Genomic DNA, 15,086 nt, shown 5'->3' with positions numbered 1-15,086 from the left:
TCTCGTTGTTTACCTAATATTATTTTAGATTTCAAGATTTAACTCAAGCTTTGGTTTTCTGACAATCCTTTCTGCTGAAGTTTTATGTAATATGCACCTCTGGGATTATTATCTACTCATTATATTATTTTGCTGCTCTGAACATGATAATGGGGACCTAATTGTATGTGGATTTATATAAACAGTCTATACTACATAATTCTTAAGACATATAATTGCCCACCACTGGATATCTGATTTTGCACGTTAGCCTGTAGGGGGCTGAGAAAAGATAATAAACAGTGCTCCTTTGACAATCTCTAAAATCACACTGACTTGGTGTGTGACAAGCTAGAAACTCTAGTGATTACTGGTCATGAACTTTGTTCATTGGTTTTCATCCCAGGCTGCACATGGACTTTGTCCTCTGTTTTACTTATTTAGCTCTTCACATAGAAACCAGCTTGTTCTGTCTATGGTGCAGATCTGACTAGGTCATGTCCATGAGTAAAACTCTTCTGTGGTCACCAAAGCTGCAGATTAAAATCTGTGCCTCGCAAAAGGGTATGGAAGATTTTATTGATGGATTGATTTGTGTTTCTAATTATTTGCCCTTCCTCCTTGGAGCAGAATTAGACTCCCCCTGCTCTCGCCCCAGGCTCATCAGCTTAGAGGGGTGGCTTACTTTGTCTAGTGAACTGTGAGTAGAAGTAACAGCTGTCATATTGGGCAGTAGCTGCACATGTTGTGTAGTTCTACTGCCATAGCTCTTTTCTCTCTGTTACTAGAGCAGCAATGTCCCAAGTGGGGAGTCCCGGTCCACCTGGATCCTGGAATAAAGGTATACACAGCAGAGCTATAGTAAACTCAAGACCGAAGTATTATATGAGTAATCCACCCTAATTGTTTCAAGCCAGTGAAATTGGTGGGTTGTTTACTACTACCATATGGGGCTTGGGATACAGTTTAGTGGTAAGGCACTTGCAACACACACACACACACACACAGATAAGCTCATGAATCATAATGTCCTATATTACCCAGTCTCTGCTACTCTTACTATTCTTTTGTACTTTGCCTTAGGTTCTCCCAAACATACTCCTGCAGTTCTCTCTGCACTGAAGATGTTTCTACCTAACCCTGTGTTGTTTCTTGACTCTTCAACCTTGCTTATTCTATCTCTTCTTTCTAGAGCAGCTATTTTCTCTGGTTTCTTCCTATTCAACTCAATTGTTGCCTCATACCTGGAGCATTTCTTGGACTTCTGACTTCTCTTATTCTCCACCTTGATGGCTGCTGGGTTCTATGTGCTTCATTTGTGATCCTACAAATACCACATTAATTAGTAATTAACCAAAAGTATTTTCTTGTTGTTTCAGTTTTTTTTTTTTTTTTCAGTGTGGGAATTGTGTCTCATTAATTTTTACATATCCAGCATTAGTATTATACCAGCACAAATTAGGTGCTCACTGAATGCTTATTAGATAAATATTCACTTTTACTTTAAAATATGACACAGTTAAGAACTCAACGTGGCAGATTCCCACATTGAGATTAAGCAAGCATTTGAGATAGATTGTGGAAATAACTGGAAGTATATTTGGGAGGGATTGGTTGTTTGAAGGTCTTTGGGTGCCTGAGAGCAGGGAGATGTTCTAAACATTCTGCTCCTTTGGTATCTCTTCAAGGTAGATTTCTCAGACCCTAATACCCTGCTTTAAGACTTTCTTAGCACTCTGGAATGTCTAGCTGAAGCACTTGGTGTGGCACATCACCTCATTGTTTTAGTTTGCTTGTTACCTCTCTCATTACTTTGTAAACACAGAGAGGGAATGACTTGTATTTTAATCTTATGCATAATAGATGTTTTATAAATGCTTGGTGAATGAATAGCTGTGGTGATATTGGCAGAGATGAAGTGAAGGAGGATCAGAGCACTGGGTGACATTTTGATCACAGCCCAAATAAATACTGATTCAAACATGAAATGTCCATTAAAATTAAAGTATCTATGCAGTGCTTATCCAGGAAGTGGTCTTATTAGGAAAAGGTGAGAATACACAGCAATTTAAAATAAGATCCCCTTAAAAATCAACATTTCACTAAAGGTATGTGGGATGGCTATTTTCAGGATGAAGAGGTAAGGGAAAGTGATGGATGCAGGTAGAGAGGACATGTAGTCCTGCTTTCATAATCACTCCTGCTAAAAATAGACATGTAGCAAACACAGCTGTTAGGAGGGACATTGCAATCATTATAGAACTCAGCATTAGAAGCTCTTATTGATAAACAATTCCTTTCAAAAAATAAAAAAAGGAAGTAGCTCAGAGAATCCATGAAATTCAGTGTTCATCATTACCCTGCACAAAAGTCTCAAATGCCATTGTTACCTGACACATGCACATACATGCACACCATTTGTTATTAAAAAGAAAATGATAAAAACAGATTCTTTAAAAAGACTAGAACATATAGATGTTGGAAATCAAAACAAAGTACAAAAGATAGCATCTTCATGATCAGTCCAATTACAACATTACTTAGCCTTTCTGTATTATATACTTAAAGTTACAATAATCATAAATTATAGGTTTTTCTCCTGGAAAATTAATTCTTGTTTTAAAAATATATTTTATACATTTAGCCCAGTAGAAATACTTATTTTTAAATTGATAGTCCCCTTCCAAAGAAAGATTAAGAATAGTAAGCCTATGCCTTCCCAGAAAATGTAGTGTTGGAGGATGCACTATGTTACTAAACTAACATTTATTCAACACTTATTTTGTTCAGACAACATGAGGCATTTTGATATAAACAAACAAAAAACAATTTGCCATACTTCTGGATGTTTCATATATAGCTAGTTATGCCATACATCCTTTCTCTCTCTCTCTCTCTCACTCACACACACTGGATATATTTAATAAATATAAATTTATCTAGTATACTTAAAGTGCACATTTTGTGTATTATATATTTTATATAAATACAAACCCATTTTATATATTAAATTTATAGTTTAATATATTTAACTTATATTATGTGTATCTATATATAATATAACCTGTAGCACTTATCAAGGATTATTTTGAAAGAAAGGTAAGAAAATAGAGACTGAACAAATGAAGTGCTAGTCTTTTTTGATGTAACCTCTTCTCAATTTGACTAATTCTTCATTTTGTTACATACATTACATTTCTGATGGATTTATATTTTATTTAAAAATAAAAAATGATCATCTAATTCAGGAAAAATTCCAAACTTCTTTGCATAGTATCCATAGCCCTTGGGAGACTTGGTCAAACACGCCTTTCCAGGCCCTTCCCTGTCAATAACCTCCACATCACAGGGTCCAGAGGTTCTTCTTACTCTTATGATCACTCCATGATTCTCCCTTTGTTTACTCCAGACAGACTTTTTTTTTTCCCCAGCCTGAAATGCCTGTTTGTATGGGTGTGTTTCCCTAAGAAGTATCTACTCAATCTTCAGTGCTCAATACAAAGATCATCTTTTTCTGAGGTTCTATGAACTCCTACATAGCCATTTAATGTATTTTCCCCCCTTAACACTAGAGAAAGAATGGAGGCAGGGTTGTGCCTTCAAATCACAATCCCAACTCCTCGTAATTGTGTGATTTAGGGAAACTTGATCTCTTTAAGCCTTTGCCACTTTGCGAGTAAAGTGAGTATAACAGTATCTGTTTCATAGAGCTAATATGAGTGAGGAAAATGCATAAAACCACTTAACACAGTGCCCGATAGCTAATAAATACTTCCTAGTCGATGTATCATCATCTTATTTTGATGATGGTAAAATAATTTACTCTTGTATTGTTTACACTAAAGCTTTTATCTGGATACAGTGGAAAAGGTGAGAGTATCCCATGTAAATATCTTTTGTGGAAATTTAGAACTAGCATTCATTCACCTAGAAACAGTTTATTGAAAACTTACCATATGTTGGGCACTGTGCCTGGTATCGTGGATGTAAACATGAGTATTATCCAGGCACTTCTCTCAAGGTCAAAAGTAAAGGGAGAGGAAGAGAGAAATGCATATATATATATATTTGTAATGAAGTAATAGAGATGTGCATGGACACTTAGGATCACAGAGAATAGGAACTTAACATGAGCTGGTGTCAAAAGCCGGACAACGTGTTAGAAGAGGTCACTGAACAAAATCTAAAAGGAGACTATAGGGTTAACTCATTGAAGCAAAGAACCCATACTTTATCTGCTCTTAGGGAGAGAGTCACTGTGGGAGGTTCAAGGATGCACGCACAGTTCCTGTAAAGAGAAAAGTAGAAAGAGACACATAGGTGAAGCTGTGGAGGCATGAAGAGACCCAATCATGAAACACCTTGTAGATTTAATTGTGGAGATTTTTGCTTGTCTAAGAGGAAATGCGGAGACTCGGATGTACATCTTTGTGTTTTAGGTAGGTTGTTTTAGAAGCTTGGGGGAACATATAAAACGGAAAATAGGATCATGATGGGGAGACTGTTGTTACAATTCAGAGACGAGATGAGGTTCCATAATATAGCACAGTAATAGGGCCATATTAAAGGCGAGGGGCGGGGATTTGAAACCTATAGATGAGGACACACTAGCTCAATATTTATTGAATCTGGAGTGTGAAAGAGATGAAGGGATTATAGATGACTTTCCAAGTTAGTTTCTTAAAGGATTGGGCAAGTGGTAGTGGCACTGACATAGGGAAAATTAGAGAACAGGTTGAGATGAGAGTGACAAATTAAAGTTTATACATGTTGAGTTCAAGATTCTTATAGAACAGTCGAGATACATTTGTGTATCTGAGCCTAAAGCTTTGGAGGGGGGGATTCTTTGACTTGAAAAGTGAGCCTATGGGGCCATCTGCATATAGATGGTCATTCAAAATCATAAAAGTTACATGGAATCGCCCAAGATTCAGGGAGAGTGTATAGTACCAAAAACTGTGAGTCAAGGATTAAATTGGGGGAGCAACAAAAATTAAGGATTGGAAAAATATTTCAAAATAGGTATTTATCTGCTCTCAGGGAAGACAGGAAAAAATAGTAGAATGTATTATAAATATATCATAGAGGTAGAGTGAGAATAGAGCTAAAACATGTTCATCAAGAGTCACAATTAACAGGCTAATGATAACCTTAACAAAAGCAGTTTTATTCTATAGTCTATGAGGTGGACAGATCTTTGGAAAAATAATTTTATACTATAAACTTCTGGCTGATTTGAGGGTCCTAATTTTCTATACTGATGGATTATATAGGTAAAGATGAGGAAGACTGTTTTATTTAATAAATTAAAAAAATGAAATAGAACATTATTCAGTGGACTAAAGCACTTTCATTTTTAAGCAAACTATTTTGCATATTTTTGTCATGTAAAAGACACAATTTCTCTTGACTTCTTTCTATTCCAATTGAAGGCAAAATTTCTAAATACCCCAAAGATCCCTGAATTCAGTAGTTTCATTTATTTATATTGTAGAGAATTTAGTTTCCAGATGTTCAAAACTTTTAATTAATTGTGATGATTACATACCATGACAAAAATAGTGGATTACAGGATGCTTAACAGTTTTTCTCTATAGCGATACGATACGTTCAACACATTTTCATCAAATCTGAGCAGGAGGAAGGTCACAAAAATCAGACCATATCCCAATGTTCTGTTGCAGATATAGTAGAACATTTTTCAAAGAGTACTTTGTAGTATGGATTATAACTTCTTTTTTTATAGAACCTAAATGATGACATTTTAGAATGTCATATCCTTTCTTAGCTTCTGGATGTGAATTATCTTATAAAGGGTTGAATTTAATCAGGAGCAAAATATCCTGTGAAGTTAAGCTGTGCCTGAGTACACTTCCAGAGCTGAATTGGCATAAATAAGAAGGTGTTAACCAAGGATTGCTTGGAAAGTTCCTGTGTTTTCAAAGTATCTATTTGAATTTCAATGACTATAGTGGCTCTAAGGCACATATTCATTGCTGGGTGTCAGTTGTTGGTCACAGAGAGGCTGGACCCTGATGTCACCTGCTGGGTTTGTTACTGAAGTTCTTCAGTTCTTGGGGATTTCAGCACAGTGGTAAAAAGCAGGAATTTTAGGGCCAGAGTGACCACAGTTCTGGGTTTACACTTATTGTGTGTGACTTTGGACAAACTCCTCAGTTTCTCTATACTCATCAAATGGGAAAAATTTTAGCACACATAAGATTTTGGAAAATTGAAGAATAATGCCTAGCATTAACAAGTTTAAAATAAATTTTAGTCTGTTTTAATCATAACATCTCAGTATGTAGCTATGACTTACATGTCCACATGATCTAGGATATTTAGTTAATGTAAATACCATGATCACCATTGCCATGTTATCATCCCTCAATATCATCAACCTCTGTCATTAATTGAAGATTTGTTGGGAACCATCCACATACCAGATAAACATGTGACACAAGTAATATTTATAGAACCACCCTTCAGGGTTGGATAACCTGATTGGGGGACCAGGACATGCACACAGGATTTATTCTTTTTGTTTTTTCCTACATGAGAAAATGCAGTAAAATAGTGCTAATGGGTGCATAATCACTGGGTCTTAGATAAGCAAAATTGTGCATCTCTGCAAAAATGAACAAGGAGCATTGTAGGCAAGTGGAAAGATAAGCAGTTTTTATTTAATCTATACAATTTTGCTTAGGAAATGTTATATAGACAGCCTAGCTGCAGCACAATATTTTTATAGGTCAAGTGGGAGATAAATTTAGAAAAATGGAATTAATGTGTGTAAGAAGAATTTCTTTTCTGCAGTGCCTAATCTGGACAGTAGAATTTTTGATTCAATGGTTAACTGGGGTGCAGTCAGCCTAGACATTCAAAATGATGCCTTGAGAATTTTTAATCCAACACTTTTTAAATATTGCAAAAAGAATAAGTTCCTAGCAGGAACAAAAGATAGTGGAAAGAACCAGATATTTGATAAAGAGAATACTTGATTAAATTCTACTTCATTATAGTTATACAGTAATATAAGATGAGGAGTTGTGCAAATTAGGTGAGAAAATGAATGACACTCTCTGAAACAAAGAAGATGCTCAAGCAATATCAGCTTCTATTATAGTCGAGACTAGGAAAACCCAATCAACAAAGTGAGAATATAGAATTTACTAGACTACAATTGTATAAAATAATTTATTATGTAAGTATATGCTATTGTATAAACTTCTGGTTCCTCACTGCTGGAAATTGTAGAAACCTTTATCTAAGCATTTGTTTCTGTGGTCTAGTCTTTAGTTCTCATTTTAGCTACTTCATGGTCATAGTCCCTCTCATTCTTGCCTCATGCTGTTCTCCTGGAACAGCAGTGGGTATGGGGGCGGGATACTTCAGTTAGTGACCCATTACCCTTTGAAAAATACCTTTGGTTGCTGCATCTGTATTATCATAAGGATTTTGCTTCTCTTTAATATGGTTTAAGTGTGCATTACTCATCACTTATGATTCCCTCCTGTCTAGGAGCTGCAACACTATTCTGGTTCTTAATTCAAATCTCTCTTCTTTGTATGCCCTTTGGTCTATTGTTCTCTGGCTGGGAAAATGGCTTTCATGGGAAAGGTGCCCCTTCTTCTAGAAAGAAAAGTAATTGCCCTACTGGGTAAAAATGAGTATACCTACGTGCACACACAGATGTCTTGATATTTTCTTGATAACTTATCAACTACAGTTTTATTAAAAGAAACCTATTATATACCATGGCAAAGATTTGACCTTTAGTTCTGTGAACTCCCTTGTAGGTCTGTAAAATAGTTTTTGAGCATTTGTATTCATATCTTCTGTGAAGACTTGTTTCTTGATTTCATTAGATTGTAGAAATTCTGACTCTGTGACTGGTACTATGTGAATGGCTTTACATGTCCCCTAACTCTCCTGGTAATAGAATTCCTGGTATCTGTGGGCTATTCCTAAAGATAGAGAATTATGGTTCCCTCCCTTATGTTTAATGACTTTACTCTGTATCTAATCAAGAGAGATTAGCTTCTAGTTATAATGCCAAATACCATGAACTGGAACAAATAGGAGGCTCAAGTCTGAGGACAAGGGATTGTGTTTTTAGCTTTGGACAAAAGAGAATAATAAAAAAAAAATCCCTTGAACAGAGGATTTGATTAGAGTAAGGGAGTTTAGCTATGTACATAACTATATCTTAGGACCTGTTATAGTGGGATAAGACAAGAGTACTCCAACTCATAAAAGAGGGGAGTGTCATGGGCAGAGATGGCACATGAGGAGAGAAGTGTGTAGAACAGTGGTTTGTTCCACATTCATCTCAGATGAAGGTTGATGGAATATAACATTCCTCCCATCAGTCTTTGGAATGGTAACAGACTATTTTGGAGATACCAACAAAGTTGGTATCTCCAAAATAGTCTGTTACCAACAAAGTTCACACAGGAAGGCAAGAGACCTAGAATATGTAACACAATAATGAGGAGGAACAAAGTTGGAGCGTTCACACCACCTGACTTCAAGACATATACAAATACAAATAATCAAGGCAGCATGGTATCATCAAAGTACTAGATTAATAAGACAGGATAGAGATCTCAGAAATAGCTCTACACAAATAGTTAACTGATCTCTGACAAAGTAGCAAGTCAAACTCAATGGAGAGAGGATTGTCTTTTAACAGATGGTGCTATACACAAAAAGATGAAACCTTAGGTTTTCCCACAAAAATTAACTTCAAATCAGTTTACATTTATAGACCTAAGTGTCGAATATACAATTTTATAAATTTCTAGAAGATAACATAGGAGATAATGTACATGACCCTAGGTTTCTATATATAACAGAGAAAAGTACAATATATGAAAGAATAAAAAGAAGGTAGACCATTAAAATTGAGAACATTTGCTCTGTAAGACATTGTTAAGTGAATCAAAAGCAAGGCGATAGATGGGCAGAAAATAATTTCCAAAAAATATAATAAATGAATTATATCAACATACACAAATAACCCTTAAACGCAACAGAAGTTTGGGTCATCATCCTACAGGAATTGAGTAAGGATATCCTAAAGTCAGTACTTTTCATGACAAAACACTAGAAAAATGCTCAAAATAAATTTTTTAGACCTCTGGAAATTAATCAATGTTTGCAGTTATATAGAGAACATTTATTTAAGAAAGATAGGTCAATGCTGATAAGAACAAATAGCTGTTCTATATGGCTTACTTTAATTGCCATCTACCCATCTCCATAGTAGCCTTGAAAACAATAGCCACAATTACATTGAAAATGAATAGCCTAATAGTCAGTGGAGGAAAACATAAGGGATGGAGAGTCTCTAAAGCCTTACTCCCAGACAACTATCGTTATGTGACCTTTCTGGCTGTTTCTTAGAAAATCAGAATGATAGAACTAGTCTTATTTGACTGACTCTGAATTTGCCCAGTGCCAATATCTTTTCCCTTGAAGACATTTGTCAGTAAAAATCTGTGGCAGTTGTTTAACATTATAGCTAAAGTGGTAATTGGTAATTGTTCAACATTATAGCTGAGGAGATAATACTTTGGCAAACAACAAGCTCACCCAAAAGGAGAAGCTGAATAATGAATTGTTCATTTGAACTTTTAAAACAGTCCACCACATTCCTAGGAACACAGTAGAGCTGTGCACATGCCCTGAATGATATGCATGTTCAGGAAAGACTTGAGTTCTCCCTGAACTCTAACCTCTGTCTAACCTTGAAACTCAACACAAGCAGGAATAAAGGCCAAGGCACACTTGCAACTGCCTCCTGAGAGTTAAAGCTGCCCCAGTACACACAGAGCATCTCAGCAAAGACTAGAAAATTTCTCAGGATTTAAGGAAATCTGTCCATTCATTTTTTTTTTATTACCACTGAACTAATGAAACCAAGACCTTAAGAATCACAGGCAAAAAGGGGACTTTATAGAATTAGAAGTCCTTTGTCACTGAACAATAAAAGCAAAGGCAAAAAATCAACAAAACAAGAAACCCTGGAGGGAAAGAATTCCAGAGTTGCAGTATTATTTAAAATGTCCAGTGTCCATAAAAATTGAGACTGCAAAGAAACAAAAGTATGGTTTATATACAAGACAATATAGTTAATAGAAATTATCCCTGAGGAAGACTCGATTTTGACTAATTCAAAGTCTTTAAATCAGCAGCTTTGAGTATGTTCAAAGAACTAAAGAAATAATGTCTAAAGAACAGAAAGATGATCCATCCAAATAGATATATTAATAGAGAGATAAAAATGATTTTTCAAAGGAACCAAATAGAAATTCTTGAGTTGAAAAGTATAATAACTGATGTGAAAAATTGACTTAAGGAGCTCAACAGCAGATTTGGCAGGCAGAAGAAAAATAACCTACCTTGATGACAGGTTCATGGTGATTTTTTATTTTGAAGGAGATAAAAAAGAATGAAGAAAAATGAGTAGATGCTCAGATCTGTGAAACATTATCAAGTGTGCCACCATATACAAAGTTAGATCCCCAAAGGGACCGTCAAGAGTAAAGGACAGAAGAAATAATGGCTGGAAACTTCATACATTATTTGTTGAAAAACACCTTCACATCTCCAAATCTCAATGGTTCCAAGTAGAATAGACACAAGGGTCTGCACAACTATCCACATTATACACTCTTAAGCCAAAGAACAACACAGAATCTTGAAAGTAGCAAGATAAACAACTCACTACTCACACATGAAGAACTTCAGCAAGACTAACACAAGAATTCTCATCAAAATCATGCATGTCAGAATGCAGTGGGATAGATGCCATACTCAAAGTGTTGATAAAAATACTGCAGCTCTTAATTCTGTATTCAGTAAAAGTATCCTTCTAAAATAAAATTAAGACAAAACAGAAAATTAATGACTACCACATATTCTCTATAAGAAATACTAAAAGAGTTTTTAAGGGAACACTAAAAAGAACACTAAAGAGTAACTCCAATCTGCATAAAATATAAACTGCAGTAAATAAAAGCTGAAGGAGTATATATTTGTAACTTTTTTTCTGATTTGGTAACTGCATAAATAATGTTGTGTACAATAGGCATAGCTGCAATTTGAAAATAGCAGCCCAAGGAGGGAAAGGGAATTATATTTAACAGTGTACTATTCAATAGTAAAAAGTAAATTGATTTTAATCTGAAATATTTATGAATTAAGATGTTATTTGTAATCCTCAGACAACCACTAAGGTAATCTAAAAAATAATAAAAGAAATAGCAATGCAATTAAAACAGTACACTAGAAATTCTCTATTTATAAAAATGTCTACTTAGTAAAAAGTAAGTAGTAGTGAAGGAACAGAATCAAAAATACATAAGGCCTGTAGGCAGCAAAGGGTAAAATGTAAGCACACACCCCATCTTAACTAAAAATTACATTAAGTAGATTGTTCACTTAACAGATTGACAGAATGGATTGAAAATTATGCTACTATATGTTATGTGCAAAAAACCACTTTAGATTAAAATATATAAATAGAAAGTAAAAGGAAGGAAGAAAGTATGCTATGCAGAAAGTTAACCACACCAGAGGTGGAGTGGCTATAAAAATTTCAGACAAAATAGATTTTAAGACAAACATATTAGAGACAGGACATTTAAAAATGATAAAAGGGAAAATTTGTAATTATAACTAAAGAACTTCAAAATACATGAGGCAAAAAGTGATGTCACTGCGGGAGAGACAGAAGATTAAACACTAATGGAGATTTTCAACTTCAGTATCCACTTTCATTAATGGATATAACAACTGGATGGAAGATCAGCAAGGAAATAGAAGACTTGAACAATACCATAAACCAACCAGAGCTGGTGGTCATGTACAGAACAGTACCTCCTCATGTGCACATGGAAAGTTATCTGGGATCATATATTAATGCCATAAAGTCAGTCTTAAAAGATTGTGACCACACAAGTAGGTTTTCTGACCACAGTGGGATGAAACTAGAAGGGATTTGTGAAATTTACCCCCAAAAGGGAAATAAGAAACACTTTTGAGATGAATGAAAATGAAAACATAACATACCTAAACTTAGGGAATGCATTTAAAGTAATACCTTGGAATTGATAATAATAATTAATATACACTTAAAAAAATTCTCAAATCAATAACATGAATGTCTACTACAAGGAACTAGAAAAAGAAAACTAAATACACAGCAAACCAAAGAAAAGATAAAATGGTAAAGAAATAGATAATAAAAACGAACACAGAAAAACAACATAAAGTTCAGTTCCAATGAAGCATTTTACTTGGATTTTTTAAAAAAGATCTCTTATTCACCTGGTTCAAGAATCAAAACAATCTAAAAATGTCCCTGTCTTTCTCCTTAAAGGTAGCCATTTTACTAGTTTCTTGTATGTTTTTCACTGTTTTTTATACAACTACAAAAATTATATAAAATCATATTTCCTTCATTACACAGAAAGATGGTACATTATTTATATCCTTCTATACCTTGAAGTTCCATGAAAGAATATACTTTTTAGAGATATTCATATCATAACAAAGAGAACTTTCTCATTCTTTTTCCAAATGAATAGTATTTCATCTGTTTGTGGTTTAACAAACTCCTTTATATGAAATATCACCACTTTAACATGCTACCTATTTGGTTTCACTCCTCTTTATTTATTCCAAGGCAAATTCTTTCTTTCTATTTCAACAGTTTTCACATGATGTAGGAAATACATTTTGGGCACCTAGAATTGCAGATGGTTCTTCAATAGAGGCACGAAGAAGTGATGGGAGGTATTGTCTAGTGTCTTTGGTTTTAGTGACACCTATATTTCAACCTATTGGTGTCACTATTTGTAGCTAATTGTGGGCATTATTAAAAATCTTGAATTTCCTCCAAAGAATATTTTTTTGTGTCTTAAGATTATTTACAAGAAAAATACACACGGATTTTAGAATACAGTTAAAGAAAACATGGTAGAAATAAAATCAACTTCTGAAGTAAATATGCATTCCATAAATTGACACAATAATACACTATAATATTCTGAATGGTTAATTATCTTAAATGTCCCTCCATATATTGAAATAACATGCTTGGATGATTTTATTACATCAGCTCTTAACAGATTTAAAATATGAACACATAAGGCATTTTTTTAAAAGTTGGTTCTTTAAAAACATCAACAAAATTTACAAAACTTTTTCTTGGAATGCAAAGAACCCAAGATAGCTAAAGTAATCTTGAGAAAAGAAAAGTTGGAGGACTCACTTTCCAATTTCAACCAATTTGAAAACTACAGAGCTACAGTAATCAAGACTGTGTGGTATTGCTCTAGTATAGTCATATTGATCAATGCAAACTAAAAAAGAAGAAACAAAAATAGAAACAAAGGAAAAGCAACCAGAAAACAACAACCAAAATAGCAATTGTAAGACCTTACAAATCCATAATCACTTCAAATGTAAGAATTAAAAGTTCCTCAATTCAAAATATAGAATTACTAAATGAATTTTAAAAATCCAACTAAATGCTGCTTTATAAGAAACACTTTAGTTTTGCAAATACACATGCTGGAAGTAAAGGGTTGGAAAAAGAAAGTCTATGAAATTGGTAATGAAACGACGAGCAAGGACGGTAAGATTTAGAACAGCATCCTAAGTCAAGGAGTGTCAGAGACAAAGGAGGCATTACATAATGGTAAAGGGTCATTTAATAGGAACCATATAACAAATATAGAAATACATACACCCAACAAGGAACACATAAGTAAATAAAACAAATGTTAACTGAAGTGAGAAATAGAAAGCAATGCAATTAAGGGCAGGTTGCTTCAACACCTCAGATTTCTCAATGGGATTATCATCCAGATAGAAGATCAAGAAAGCAACAGTAGATCTGATCACCACTACATATATACATGAGAAATACCATCCAACAGCAGCAGAATATGCAATCATCTCTGGTGCACATGAAACATTTTCCAAAGCACATCATATATTAGGCCACAAAGCAAGTCTTAACAAATTTAAGAAGATTGAAATCATGCCAAGTGTCTTTTCTGAACATAATGGCATGACACAAGAAATAATTAGCAGACAGAAAACTGGAAAATTTACAACTATGTGGAAATTAAACAACAACCAAAGGTCTAGGAAAAACTAAAGGGAAACCAAAAAATATCCTGACACAACAATAAAAACAATATGCCAAAATTTATGGATGCATCAAAAGTAGTTCTAAGAGGGAAATTAAGAGCAATAAAAACCCACATTGAGAAAATTCTACAGAATACCCCATCTTGCTACCAAAATAAATTAATAAAAGGAAAAAAAAACTATGTCAAAAGTTAGCAGAAGGATAAGAATAAAAGAAAATAGAAATAAATTAAAAGGAAACTAGAAAATTGATAGAAAAGATCAACAAATTCTAGAAATGGGTTTTTGAAAAAATAAGTGAATTTTACACTCCTTTTCCCAGTATCATAAAGAAAAAAGGGAGGTAAAAAATTTATAATAATTGAATAAAGGAGATATTAAAACAGATACTACAGAGATATAAAGGATCACAAGAGAAAATTGAATAATTACTTGTCAACAAATTGGATAAATTAGAAATAAAAAAATTCTTAGAGATACACAAGCCAAGATCAATTCATGAAGAAATATAAAATCATATCAGACCAATAATGAGTAAAGGGATTGAATAAGCAACCAAAATGTATTCAACAAAGAAAAGCCCAGAAACTTATGGTTTCACGAGTGAATTCTACCAAATAGTTAAAGAAAAATTTAGAGATAACTGTTGTTAGAATGTTGAGAAAGGGTATCCTTGCACACTATTGGTGGGAACATAAATGCGTATAGACATTAAGGAAAATAGAATAGAGGTTTATCAAAAAATTAAAAATAGAATTACCTTATGATCCAGCAATCCCTTTCCTGGGAATATATCTAACGGAAATGAAATCAGTATGACAAAACTGTCTGCCCTCCCTTACTCATTGAAGTTTTGTTCACAATAGCCCAAACATGGAATTAACCTAAGTGTCCATCAATGAATTAATGCAGTAAGAGAATGTGAAGTGTGCACACAC

The sequence above is a fragment of the Marmota flaviventris genome, chromosome 4 (genome assembly GCF_047511675.1).
Source record: "Marmota flaviventris isolate mMarFla1 chromosome 4, mMarFla1.hap1, whole genome shotgun sequence".
Taxonomy (NCBI): domain Eukaryota; kingdom Metazoa; phylum Chordata; class Mammalia; order Rodentia; family Sciuridae; genus Marmota; species Marmota flaviventris.
This window is presented reverse-complemented; position numbering follows the sequence as displayed.